A 13,407-nucleotide genomic window follows, 5' to 3' on the forward strand; every position below is an offset into this window, starting at 1 on the left:
TTGCCTGAGCCAAGAGACCGCTCCTTACCCACCCCATCCTCCGGGAACTCTGAGACTTGAGAAACTTAAATCTCCTGGGTCTGGAGAATGAAAAAAATGTGAAAGCAGGGAGTTGAACTAGTCCAGGTGGGAGGAGAGGCAGACCTGACTGAAGGTTTAATTAGCGAGGAGCATGGAAAAAATAAAAGTAGGTTTGGCAACAGCAGGCTGCAAGTGCTTCCCAGTTGGAGAGGTGGGGACAGGGCACAGACCAGTCCAGATTGTTGCAGGTCTCTCTTTGCCTCAGGACTTGTCAGCCTCGTCTCCCTCCACACCCTGGCAATACCTTAAGGAAAAAAAAAAGGAGATTTAAACATAATTTGGCTTTCTTCTGGGGAAAAAGTTTGGTTTTAAATCTCTAGGATTTGACTTTTGTTGCTGTAAGGATAAGCTTTAGAAATAAGAACACTTTTTTTTTTTTTTTCTCTGTGTATGTATATGTGATTTTTTTGTGAGGTCAGAGCCCCACACAAGGAAAGAACCAGAAGGTGAGAGTATCAAAAATTTCCGAAGAAGGAGATATGTTTAAACCAGGACTACTGGCAGGCCTGCAACTTTTTACCAGCCTTCCCAGTCTAATGGCTGTTACCTGCAGTGGTCTGCACATACATCTTCCGCTTTTAATTTCTCCTGCAAGTAGCTGAAAGTGTCCTATTTTCTCTGCATCCCCCATCAAAGATAAGGCAGTATTCCACCCACTATAATTTACAGTCCCTTTAGCCTCAAAGACTCCCCTTTCACAGTCTGTAACAGTTCTTTTTGAGAGCTTTGCACTGAAGGAAGGTGTTTGATTGTATTTTCCTACCCCTATTTCCCTCTGCTCGAGATTTGCTCAGACACCTTTACAGTGCTGTCACCTGTCACTGAGGTGGGATTGCCGCACTAATTTTTGTAAGGGTGCTTGGACTCACTATCTTTATATTTGCCCCTGCAACATTGCTAGAGAGTGTTATTTAATGCTTATAAACAGCTCCACATTTTCCACGTGCCACTTCCTCATGCAATGCAGAGCTGTGGCCAGAATCTGGAATGGACTAATTTCTTTATTCCCCTCCTTTTTTGAATTTTTTTTTTTAAAAAATAAATTTTTCTAAATGTAGGTAAGTAATATTTCACAAAGCTAAATATCATCACAAAATAAGAGAGGAGTAGGGCATAGATTGTTCAGAGGCGGGACTGAAATGGGTCTCTCCAGACAGGGTTAAGTTTGTTATGAAATGTGTGCTGCAGAGCTATGGAAAGCTGGGGTACTGCTGGGGAGGTTAGAGGTACCTTTGTAGGGTTGTTTTGGGATCCCCGGATTAAAAAAAGAAAAAAAAAAACAATGTAGTTTTTCAAGCAGAATCAAAACACATTGGTGGCATCAGAAGCTGACAAAACTGAGAGCTGGAATAAATACTTAATGCTCCTCCCTGTGAGACCTCTGCTCACAGCCAGTAGTCATGGAAAACAGGACAAAACAGATGTGGATGCCCGAGCGAGTGAATAGTGCTGCTTTATTCATTGCTGTTGAGAAGTGCAATGTTTTCCTCCCCTCAGCAATTTACCAGGCTTCCTCTGTGGTGTCAGTGGCATGGGACAGTGGTGGCAAGAAGGTGCTGGAAGCAGCTGGCACATTGCACCCACACCAGCTCAGCAGGTCTGATTTTGGGATCTGGGCAGAGCTCCTTTGCTTAGGACGTGTGGTGGGATGTCTCTGCCTGGCCTGAAGGGACCATCTGGTTGTTTGAATGGATGGACTGAGAGCAGGTAGAAGAGCAGGAGGGCATCCATGTGCTTGAGGCTGGTACAATATATCTCCCTTTGGAGCTCTCCCTGAGATGGCTTTCTCTGAGGGTGAGCAGCAAAGGGTGAGGCAGCTGGTGGTCTGCCCCCCTTCTTCATCCTCCAAGGGGCTGAAGGGAGTGGGGGTCATGCTGAGGCTTACTCCACAGTGTATGTGGTTTAAGAGAGAGGAGGAGAAGCAGGGACAAAAGGATGCAAACCAGGGACAAGAGGATATAATCTGCTCACTCAGCTGGCGGATGGGCAGCAAGAGGAATGTATTGCTAATTAATGTGAACTATTGATTGCATTTGGACAGAGGTGATGCTATGGTGGGGAGTTGTGTCCACCTCTGTGTTATTGGACCATCCAGGGATTATTTATTTCTTTTCGAGCTTGGGGATCATTTTGGTGAGCCCTCCAGCTTTGTGTTGCCTTCCAGCAGCAGTGCTGGTGGCAGTGGTGGGGTCCTTGGTGCCCTGGGGACTGCAGCTTGCAAGAGTGGGGGTGGGCAGGACTCCCCCATCTCAGTTGGCACCTTGGGGGCCACCTGGTCCCCTCCCCTGCCTGGGGATGCTTTCTGACTGTGTAAGGGGAGCTTTCGGAGGAGCCAGGGGCTGGCTGCCAGGCTTCCTTTAATTCCCCCAGCTGGCAAACAGGAGGCCTGTGTCGGTTGCCGGGGCAATGGCGGGAAGCTGTGTTAGTTTAATGAAGCATTGGGAAGGCTGCTGTTTATTTCAGGGGAGCGGGGGCTCTCTCGTCTGCCAGGATGCTCTGCCGGGATGGAGGGGCGGCTGCCAAAGGACTCCTAGGCCACAACTGCCGTGCTCTTCCCCTCGACTGCTGCCCTCAGCCTTTCCCAGGGTGCAGAGGCCAGCGTTGGGGCCATCCCCACAGCACAGCGTGTCTGTCTCCTCCCCTTCCACCCGAGCCCAGCATTTTCAGTGCCGTGCTGTCAAACTTGTCCTCTTCCAAATGTGCCTGCTGTTTCCCAGGGAAGACCCCGCTGTCCCACTCACCTTAGGCAGGGTGCCTGTCTCCCTGGTGCCAGGGAGCTGGGATGGATGCACCTCCCCTTCATTGCCCACCTGGGGTACAGTGCCTACCTGATCAGGGTGTTGAACTTACTCTCTTCATTTAAGCAAATGAAGACTTGAAGCATCAATGTCTTCATAGTAAAGGTGACCTACAAAGGAGGGAGGAGAAGAATGAAGAGGGGGGAAGGGGGAAAGCGCCTTGCGTTATGCCCCTTTTCCAGTGTCTCTTTTTGATTTAAAAGGGACCTAATGGGGGGCTTGGGCTTTTTTATCCTTCTTTGCTTCTTTTCTTCCCAGCGTGTTATTTCGAATACAAAAGGATTTCTGGTCTTGTTTAACCTCTAGGGGGGAGGGGGGATTCGATGCACAACTTGAGCACTAATAGGCTTATGACTATTCAGATAAAACTTCATTAACCGAGTATTTAAAAAAATAAGCCTTATTCAGACCTGTTAAAAATCAAGAGAGTGTAAATGGGTGTGAACAAACAAATGCTAGGTGGAGAGGTTGTCTGAAAGTTCAGTAAGCCGTGTCCATTTAATAAAAGGCTAAGAAAAAGCCTCAGGCCACAGACCAATGAATTTTCACACAAAAAAGGCAAAATAAGGCTATTGTCTTGCAAAGGAAAAAAAAAAAAAGGCCTTTTCATCTGTGAAAAGAGATGTATTTGGTAAAGATATACGAACAGAAATGCACCTGATTTTTTTTTTCCCTTTCTCCCCTCCCCCCTTTTTTTTTCTGGCTCCCATTTAAAATGCCGTATAAACAAATGCTGTCCTGGATGATGCTTCCTCAGCTGGTGTAGCAGAGCCTCGCCTTGTCCTCTAGGAGCAGCTTGCCACCCCAGCCCTTGCCAGGACCAAGTCCCCTTTCTCCCCAGGCACAGTGACACATTATGCGAGCTGTGCCCGTGTCCAGGGTGGCAGTGTCCCGCGGGGTTTGCAGGCTGCCTGTGCCAGCCCTGCCATGTGCATGGAGCACAAGGAGCCGTCTCTGGGCTGAAGCCCACATCAGCCCAAACTCTCCGACGCCCTGTTGCTAGCCCGCCTCTCTGGCCCGTTTCTCCCTGTATGTGTGAGTCTCGTGCCCTGTGGACGGCTGGTAATTAAAAAACCGTGCAGGGGGATATTACTGAGTTAACAGTAGTTATTTGTCAGGCTGCTTGAGGGGGGGGGGAGAGAGATCTATCCCCAGGGAAAGCTGCACTGACGAGGGGTGGGGGGGAGCAGGAGGGAGGAGGAAGTGGGGGCGAGATTGGCAGGTGACTGCCAGCTCCGAGGAGATGACAGCGGCAGCAGCTCCGCCAGTCCCACTTGAACACTGCACTGCAGGTACTGGGTTAATGGGTGGGAAGTGGTGAAGAAGAATATCAGGGTGGGTGGCTGGAGGGGAGGGTGTTGGCGTGGGGGAGTTGATTTCTGTTAAACGCCAAGATGGAGATGACACTATATACATGTAATCATTAGACTTCATTCCCAAGAATATTTTCCTTCGTATAATTTTTTTAAATGCAGAGAAAGCTTTCCCCAAACCTGACAGTATTCTACCTACAATCACTTTCCCCTTGCCAAATACTACCATGCTCTACAAAAACGGTCTGAAATGCTGTACTATTTTTGACCATTTCATTTGGGTTATTTGTTGTGAAATTTTAATTTTTAAGGTGCTAGGAATAGGCTCCTCAGTCCCACATCATCTCCATGTAGCAAGGCCTTTTTACTGAATTTGAGACTGCATTACAATCTAAACCTCACAATTTTCTTGTTTGATGACACTGACTATCCAACTAGAAAATTCATGTATCCTCCTTTTGCAGGACTGGCAGGTTAGACCTAGACTGAAGTCCTGATTGACATCTGCAGACAGCATTCTTGCTCATGCTTGCTCTCTCTCTCTCTCTCTCTCTCTCTCTCTCTCTCTCTCCCTCCCCTGTGCTCATGCTCTCTTTCCCCCCCCCTATTCCCTTTTGGAGGGCAAAACATCTGTTTGCAAAGGGCTGAGGACACACGCTGCACAGGGACATAAAAGCAAAGAGCCCTTATCCCATGTAAGAGTTCACAGATCTGTAATTCGGGGGGCTGGCGACAGCGTGACAATGGTTGAAATCCTTCTGTCTTTCTCCCTTCTCGTATATTTGAGTTTGAAAAACAAAACCAACTGGGGTTATCTCAGATGTGCAATAGTGAGGATTTAGATGTCAGCTTCGCTATCAGCTCCAGTCTTTGTGCACAAAGAGAGAAAGAGGATCACAGATTTGCACCTAAACTACACAAAGCGATGCCAATGCCATGGTTTATCATAGTGGAGGAAGCCCATGCCTCTCCCTGCCCACTACAGCAGAATGAAGCCCTAAGGGCCTTACACAGACAGTGCCTCAGTTGGAGTTCTGTCCTTTCCCTCCCTGCAGCAGAAGCCAAGTTTAAGGAATTGGCTGAGAGTTCAAGGCGCACATATGATTGTAGACCTGCATGGTACAGATAGCAAAGAGAAGAAGCTTCAAAAATGTTCCAATCCTTCTCCCTCCCAGCAATAACAGCTCCCCAGTAAAATATTTAGCCATAAAAATGTGCCTTTTCTTTTTGACCTGCCATGATTGTGGAGAGGGCCACCATCTATGCCTGTGCACCTGTGGTGTTAGAAGTTTTAGTCCAGAGACTGGGTAAGGTGTTCTGAGCTGTGAAAACAGCTGATGGGCTGGTCTATACATCCAGTTTAACCTATGATTCAGGAATCATACTGGTTTGTTTATCAGAAACAGCTGAAACAAAAGGGGCAAACCCCCTTTGATTTTCCAGCACTGACATAAGTACGCTGATTTACATTACATGGAGATACATATTTTGACTGCTTGACAAAGGAAATCATGCCCATGACAGCTTCTTGTCAAGCAAGTAATCCTACTAAATGGAAGCATGACCAGCGCCATCCGTTTTTGAGGTCTCTTATGCATGGTAGTTTCCAGAGTCCTGGTGTGGACAGTTTTAGGGAACTGTGTTTTAATTTGGCAGCTACCTGCAGCCTTCGCTGCACAGCACTGGGAGCTTTGGGCATTTAGCAGCTTTGAAAATTACATCATAGGCATCTCAAATGTACTTCTCAGGCATGCATTGGTTCTAAAGCTTAGCAGCTGGCCTTTTGGCCATATACATAGATCATACACACACTGAATTGCTTACCAAGAATGGCAGTTAGTTGAATGAAAGAAAAATACCTATTTCTCTCCTGCCTTCATCTTCCCCTTTTCTGTTTTCTGTGTGGAATGAGGATCTTGGGGATGCCTTGAGCTGGACCATGAACCTCTTGGCCTGTCAGTTTTGCTGGGGGTAGAAGGGACTCGCTGTGTAAAGTGCTACCTGCTCTTTGGGTGCTTGCACTACAACCTGCTGTATTTTCACTGTTACTAGTGTGTGGCAGCAAGAGTTTTACATGCACGAAGCCTTGCTTGGGGGTATGGGGGGCTGGGGGAAGACACCATCAGAAGACACAAATGAAACCGCTAGTTCAGAGCTCACAATTAACAGGACTGAGATTTTGAGCAAGTCTCAGGGTAGCGGAAACGGGTAACACAAAGCCAGCACTGGGAGCTCATTTTAATTTCAACCATCTTGTGCGTGTTTAGTTGGCTGTCTTTGTTTAAAGAACTTGGCCTTCAGGTAGATTTTATTTGGACGGCTTGCTTATCCAAAGAACATTAATGACTTTCCTTGAGGAGTTCCAGCCAGTACCTTTGCACCCTGGTTCTCCTCGAGCCCTGTTTTCTCTTTTCCATAATCTCCCGGTGCCCGGCAGCAAGCCTTTAGGGTACATGCGCAAGCGAAAGGAGCTCGAGTTGGGGAATTAATATTCCTGGAACATAACACCAGCAGCATGCACACGCTGAGGAGAATATTAGAGCTATTAGCGGTGGGAGTTTGGAGTGCATGCAATATCTAGATGGAGAATTCAGTGTGATTAATCTGCCTCTAAGCAGCAGCCTCCGGGCTCTGGGAATTCTGTGGCACGTTTGAAATCAGAACTTTTTTTAATTACCTTTCCGCATCAACAAAACAATTGCAGTTGTGTGAAAATAAGCCCATTCAGTCCCTGCCCTGTCTCTGTTCTTTTTTCTTTTTTAATCTTTTTCTTTTTTGGATGAGGCATGCTTCTGGAGCCCTGAGTATTCACAGTCCCAGCAGCTCTGACAGCATTTTGCACAAGTGCAGAGGGACTTAACCTGGGAGGCTTGGCCAGCCTCCAAGTCAGGTAATTGCGTCGTGGGCCAAGCTGGAGCAAGCCCATGCTAGTCGGTGTGTATGTGTTAGATTTCTTCCTCTTTCCCCCTTCTTTATTCCTCTTCCCAACAAATGCCTGTGCCTCCCCTTCTCCCCCATTCAACTCCTCACCTTGCATCCTGGCATGTTGGTAGCCATGTTACCTCCCCGCCTAGGGCAGGTTGAGAGAGATTCCCCAAGGGAGAAAAACTGGGATAAACATGGAGGTTTTCTCTCATGCAGTCAGCAGCGTGGAAAAAATTAGATTAAAAAATGGAAGGAGTCAGTATAAAAATGGTAGTTAAGTTGTGGCCAAAGAGCAAGACTTGCTGAAGGATATGAGATTGGATAGGGGCCTCCCTGCTTGCAATTCATACCTATTCTCTCCCTCTCAGAAGTGGAAAGGAGGAGAGTTTATTCCATCCATTGCAGCCTGGTTTATTGCTGTACTGGCAGGGAGACACCATAAAACAACAGGGGAAATCTTCCCTAACGCTGTGGCTCTGCCAGGGCTGGGATGTTGCCCCAAGGCAGTGGGATTCAGAGTCAATGTGGGAATAGAGGCTTTGGCCATGGAGGAGCTCCCACCTGGAAGACCATCTTCTGGATGCCTGGATTTTATGCTGGAAGCGCATAGAGGTGCCAGGGTACAAAGGTTCCCGAAAAGTGTCGTGGGTTTCCAGTGCTGGTGCCAGCCCTCTGGGGCACCACAGGCACTCACGGGCTGCTCCCACTGTCCAGCAGCAGCAAGTTGGGAATGTACTTGCCAGCTGGTTCATGGCAGGGATCTGGATTGCTTCCTCCTCGCTTCTCACTCGCTCCACATACAGATTTCCCTCCTGCGGCACTGGCAGGTTGCGGGAAGGGCAGGCCACGATGGTAGTGCTGTTTTCTCCTCCCTTCCAGGTCGACACAGCGATGGGAATTGCTTTGTAGGTCTTGATGAGGGCAGGGATGGAGATTGGACAGAGGACTGGACACACTGTGAGGATCACAAGCTGTCTGTCTTTTGGCTCTGCAGTTCCAATAACTTCATAAATACAATGTTGTCTGCAGTTAGCACGATTTAATTTTTAATTTTTTTTTTTTTAATTTCACTTGGCTGTGGCCGTGCCCTTGACTTTTTCCTCTGAATTCCTGGCCTTCAGGCATGATTAGCACAGTGTGTTTGAGCTGCCTTGCTTCAAAAGGTGAAAAAAAATCCATTTTAAACACAAATAACAGATTTTTATTTTTTTGGGCTTATTTACTGACATGTTTGAGGTTGTGTTAAATTTTGAGAATTTGATGTTAAAAAATTGCGCCAGCTGAATAAACAAAAAAAGCCCCAAATCTTACAACTTTCCAGGTCACATAAAGCCAATAGCTACTTAATAAGCCTTTCTTTTCTTCTAGGCTTCATTTCAGAAATGACTACAGAAGTCTTATATCATCAGCTTTTGCTCCCAGAGCAACATCCGAGCATTGCCTTGTATTGGGAGTACTTCAAAGTCTCCTGGCCTTTCTTTCATCTATCCCAAGTCTGTCTTCCCCTCCCCAGGGCACCTAAAACCTAAAAATACACTAGGGAATCGAAAACTTCATTCTTTTCCCTATTGCCTTGCTTAGGCCTTACATACAACTCTGTTACCTTTCCTCTGACCGCTTTTACTCCAATTGTAGTTTAGTAGTTGTTTCAGATCCTCAGGTGGGGGGAAAAGCCCCAGTTGCCCACTGGTGAGCCTTACCTCTGCCTGGCTGACAGCTCCCAGAGCTCTGTAAGGAGTTCTGTTCACCCTGTGTGGCCCTGCATGCCCGCTGGCTCTCAGCGCTGCCTTCCCTCTGTGTCTGAGGCACAACCCACAGCATCTGCCTGTTTCCATCCTTATCCTGCAGTCCCCCTCTGCTGTGCCCCCCAGAGCCTCTCCTGTGGCCGCTGCCACCGCTTGATTTTCAGCCCAGCGCCTCATCCTGCTCCAGTGCCGGCAGGTCCAGAGGGGCCACGGCAGGTGGTTGTGTCCCAGAAGGGCTGCTGGTGCCTGTGCTGCGCTGGAGGATGGCGCCTGGACTGGCGCTCACTGTCTGTCCTGCCCAGGCCTCTTTTAAAAGGTATTTCCACCGTGGTCACAAAGTTTATTTGTGAAGAAAAACCACACCAAAAAAAAACCCCAAAAAAACCCACAACAAAAAAGAGAGTATGATTTATAAAGGGGGAAAAAAAAAAGCCATTTTCTTGGCCAGCCATTTCCTGAGTTCCCTTTGTTACTACTGCAGATATGTGTTTGAATAAGAGCCTTTTCCCCTCCCCTCTCCTATTCCTCCCTGTTCTACCCTGCAGTGAAGTCACAATCCGGCGTTTGTGGGCTCTGTGTGATGTCAGAGACTCGGTCTTGTGACTTCACCGGCGGGCTCAAGCAGAAGGTGCAGACGGGGCTGAGAGAAGAGAAAAAAAAAAAGCCCCCTCCTCTTCCCTCCCCCCCACCCCCCTCCACCCTCTCGGTTTATAAAACCAGTAGCTGAGATAAATCGGAAGGGGGTGGGGAGAAGCAGCAGGGAAAGCTGAGAAAGATGCCAGAAAGGTACAGTAAATGGGCTTTATCTCTCTCTCCCTCTCCCTGAAAGTTGAGAGTGGAAAATTGCCCTGCAGAGGCCAGCTCTCGCCGACCACGCGCGGCGGCGGCGGTGGCGGCCGTGTGTCTGCGGCGCCCCGTGCGTGTCACCCGCCCCCGCCACGCCGCCGTGCCCACCCGGGCTGCCGGGGCCGGCTGGGGGGCTGCGGGTGGGCGCTGCGGGCTGGGGGCGGCGGGGGCAGCCGGGGCCCGGCGTGGCTGGGCACGGGGAGCCGCTCGCCTTGTCCCTTTTCAAAGGCCCCAGCTGTTGGCTGCTCGCTGCAGTCTGGCTCCTGCGAGACCGACATAAATGGGTTATGGGGTTTATGCATATGCGTGGGGGGGTGGCTGCCCCCCCTTTTCTGCCCCCCCTTTTCTTACCCTCCCCCCCCATTTCTTCACCCTGTATCTCTCGGTGATTTTTTTTATTATGATTTTGTTTTGGTTTTGGATGTGGTTGTTGTTTTTCCTTGCTCTGCAGGCTCAGAGTAGCACGGGGGTGGATGGGGAGGGGGCCCTGCCATTCCCCCGTGATATGTGGGTACATCAGGAGGGAGAAGGGCAAGGCCTCAGGGTCACATTCTCAAGGGCTATGAGATATGATTTCTTCTTTAATATTCTCATTTTTTGGGGGGGGGGTTGGTGGTTGGTGTTGTTTTTTTTAACTGACAGCTGCACAATAGCAATGTGGGTGCACCAGCAAAGAGCAACCTAAAAAAAAATTAAAAAAAAAAATTAAAAAGGGGAGGAGGAAAATGGGGGGGGAGGGGGGGTGTTAGCTTGCCCCTCCCTTCTTTGGCAATTTTTTTTCCCTGTGTCCAATTTACTGTTCACTTGAGATTTTGGACAAAGATGGGGGCAGTGGGTGGGCTGCTTTGAGTTTTGTGATATGATATGACTGGAGCAAGAGAGTAAAGCGCAGACAATTAAGGATCAGCGCGAGGGCTTTGCTCATTCAGTCTGTTGAGGAAGCCGTCATTTTGTGTTAGTGTGTGTGTCTGGAGGAGGAAGGATAGTGGAGAGTGACAGTGGAAGGATGCCTAATGTTGTGGTGTATCTGTACTTGCTAAATGCCTGCTCCAGGAAAGGAGGGCTTCAAAATAAAGGGATGAGCAAAAAGGGGTCCTTCTGAATTTGCCCTTCGGTGAAGCCACTTTGGACTGGATCCTCGCTGCTGGGAATGTGATGTTTTGTTGCCTCCATGAAAGGGGAGGGCTGAGAAACGCAAAGGGCATGCAGGTGTCAGGCGGGCTCCTTGCTGCCGCCGCTCTGCCTGCGCATCTCACCCCGATCACCCCCATGACCGGTGGCTTCTCTGCTGCTCTGGTTCGTGAAGCTCCTGTGAAAAGCACCACGTCCTGACTGTCTGCAGGGCCAGGCTCCTCTCTGCTCCCGGGTCACTTGGGTCCTGCTGCTGCACTTCACTCCTAAAGACCCAGAGTACATCCTGCTTTTGTAGTTATTTATTTCTTTATTTCAGCTACTGGACCCTGGCTGTCCCCTGCCAATATGTTTCAAGGCTGATGAATAGCACCCCCTGCAGTTATAGAGCTGATCTTTTGTAGCACAGATGTATAATTAATTGTGCAGCACTTTTGCAGTCTGAACAGGCAAGTGGATTCTTGGAAGACACCCATGTACTGCTGCCTGCTTCTCAGCCCTAGCTCCAAGGCCCTCGGGGAAGGGACCTGTTGGCCACAGTTTAAGAGCCTCTGTCCTGCCGGAGTGATGTGAAACAGGATTCGAATCCAGGTCTTTGGTGTAAAAGCCAAAAAAGCCACAAACAACCCCAAACCCAAAGCACTACTGTACCGCAGGACTCCTCTGCCTCTGCTCCAACATGAAAGAACTTTTAGGTTTTTTTGCATCTCTGTTCCATCACAATGGTGATGTTTAGAGAGTTTTTTCCTTCTTTTTTTTTTTCTCTCAGAGGGGAAGTGAGGATTTGTAAGTTTGTAAAGCACTTTGAAGATAAAAATCGTTGTCTGTACAGAGTACTGTCTGTTGGCTTGTCTGAGTCACTACCTAGCTTGCCTGGGAAGAGAGTCCTGCAGCCCCCTTGGAGGATTAAGTCAAAAGAACCATTGAGGCGTCCTCCTTTGTACCTCTGGCCCCAGGGAGAGCAGAAGTGGGGGTCACCAAGTGGGACCAGGCACTGCGTGTGAGTCTGGGGGGCGATGAGTGAAATGTGCCCTGCGAAACTGAGGGCAGAGGACATCGGGGATGTGATTTAGCAGAGATTGGAGACAGAAGAGATTTTAAGCCTCATTATTTTGCCTGGGTATGGCAGGATTGTTCCCCATGGGGCTTTCTTCAGTTCTTTATCTACACCTGCTTTTAAAAGAGCAGAATACAGTGGAGAAAACCCTTTCCTTTGATTTCTCTTCAGCTGGGGACATCCGTCGCCCAGGACTGTAACCATAGGTGTTCAGGTGGGGGGGAGGTGTGCATCGCTTCAGCCCCATGCTAGGATATGAAAGGATTAAATCTCTTTCCTAAGCAAAGTGGAAGGTCCGCAGGTGTCTTCTCTCAGGCTCAGAGATTGCAGTGGGAGAAGGAAGCAGAATCCAGCTGGGTAAGAGACCTCATCAAGAGGATAAAAGCATTTAGGGTAAAGGACAGTCTGTCTGCCTGAGTAGGGGAAGCAATCAGTGAGGATGTGCAAGGGTCTCTCAAAAAGCCCTAGGCAGGCAACGTGTGTATCAGAAAACAATTTCCAGGCTGTGGCGAAGGGGAACAAGCTGAAAGCGTTAATTAGTTCCCACCCACCCCCCCCCCCCCAGCCCGTTTCTGTTAAAATAATCCCTTTGTTGTAATCACAACTGCTTTCCTTTTTTCTTTTTGTTCCCTTTTCTTTCTTTCTTTTTTTTTAAACAACTTGTGTCCCAATGAAGAGGACTGTTAAGGAAACCCCCTACTAATCACCTGAGGCTAGCTGCTGACTTACTGTTTCTCGAGATGCGATAATGGTAGCTGATTATAAATAGGGTGACTGCCCTTTTTCATCAATATTAAGAGTAAGCCAACACCTTGATCTTTAGCCTGTGGAATGAATCACACTGTAAGAGTTGTTACTTCTGGAGAAGAGTAGTCATCCCTTCTCTCACATTTTGCTCCCTGCTGTGAAAAGGCTTGGCCCTGATTAGGGAACCTTCGAACTGTGGGCAGGTACCCCAGGGAATGTGAATTTTCACCCCAGTGAAATTCTTTCTCTCCACCAGTGTAACCAGCGTCTCTTCATTAAACCTGGGATCAGCCAGGGTTGTCAGGGGACGACCTTGAGCACTACAGCCCCCTCTGCCCAATGCTGCTGCTTCTTATTGAAAGTGTCAGTGTTGGGATAGCTGGTTTTCTTATTTGAAGATTTGGGCTGTTTCTTAAACTTGCTAAAACCAGTGGAGACTTATTGAGTTGGTAGGTCGACATGAACTGTGCTTGCTGAGGTATCTGTTATTGTTTCTGCAATCCTAAGAAGTTCTCACCTTACTTTCAGAGCCCTGATGGATCTGACAGTTTTTTGTTTAAGTCTAATTACTCACAGCGCATTAACAGAAGTTAAATGGGGGACCTTCAGTCCTAATCACCTCTGAGGACAAATGTGAGTGCCAGCAGGATTCCCATCTGCAGAAGATAATCTCCTCAAGAGGAATGATGAAAGCCCTGATGTATAAGCAGAGGTTTTGTTAGTTTGAACCTGCGCTCAAGTAGGCAACTTGGAAGAGTCACTCA

The 13,407-nt window shown here is 48.4% G+C and overlaps 1 protein-coding gene across 5 annotated transcripts in view; it reads left to right on the top strand.

The window, feature by feature from the left end:
* The window catches only part of TCF20 (transcription factor 20), a 130,447-nt gene that overhangs the window by 44,690 nt on the left and 72,350 nt on the right, over positions 1-13,407 (top strand). Inside the window, exon 1 of one of the 5 annotated variants that reach the window (XM_085048229.1) lies at positions 9,499-9,648. The exons of the other annotated variants lie outside the window; for them this stretch is intronic. The gene's annotated coding sequence lies outside the window, so the exon portion shown is untranslated. Of the gene's footprint in view, positions 1-9,498; positions 9,649-13,407 lie in introns of those variants that run through there. 5 annotated transcript variants of the gene reach the window in all.

The sequence above is a fragment of the Lichenostomus cassidix genome, chromosome 1Aa (assembly GCF_008360975.1).
Source record: "Lichenostomus cassidix isolate B80296 chromosome 1Aa, HeHo_3.0, whole genome shotgun sequence".
In the NCBI taxonomy this organism is placed as follows: domain Eukaryota; kingdom Metazoa; phylum Chordata; class Aves; order Passeriformes; family Meliphagidae; genus Lichenostomus; species Lichenostomus cassidix.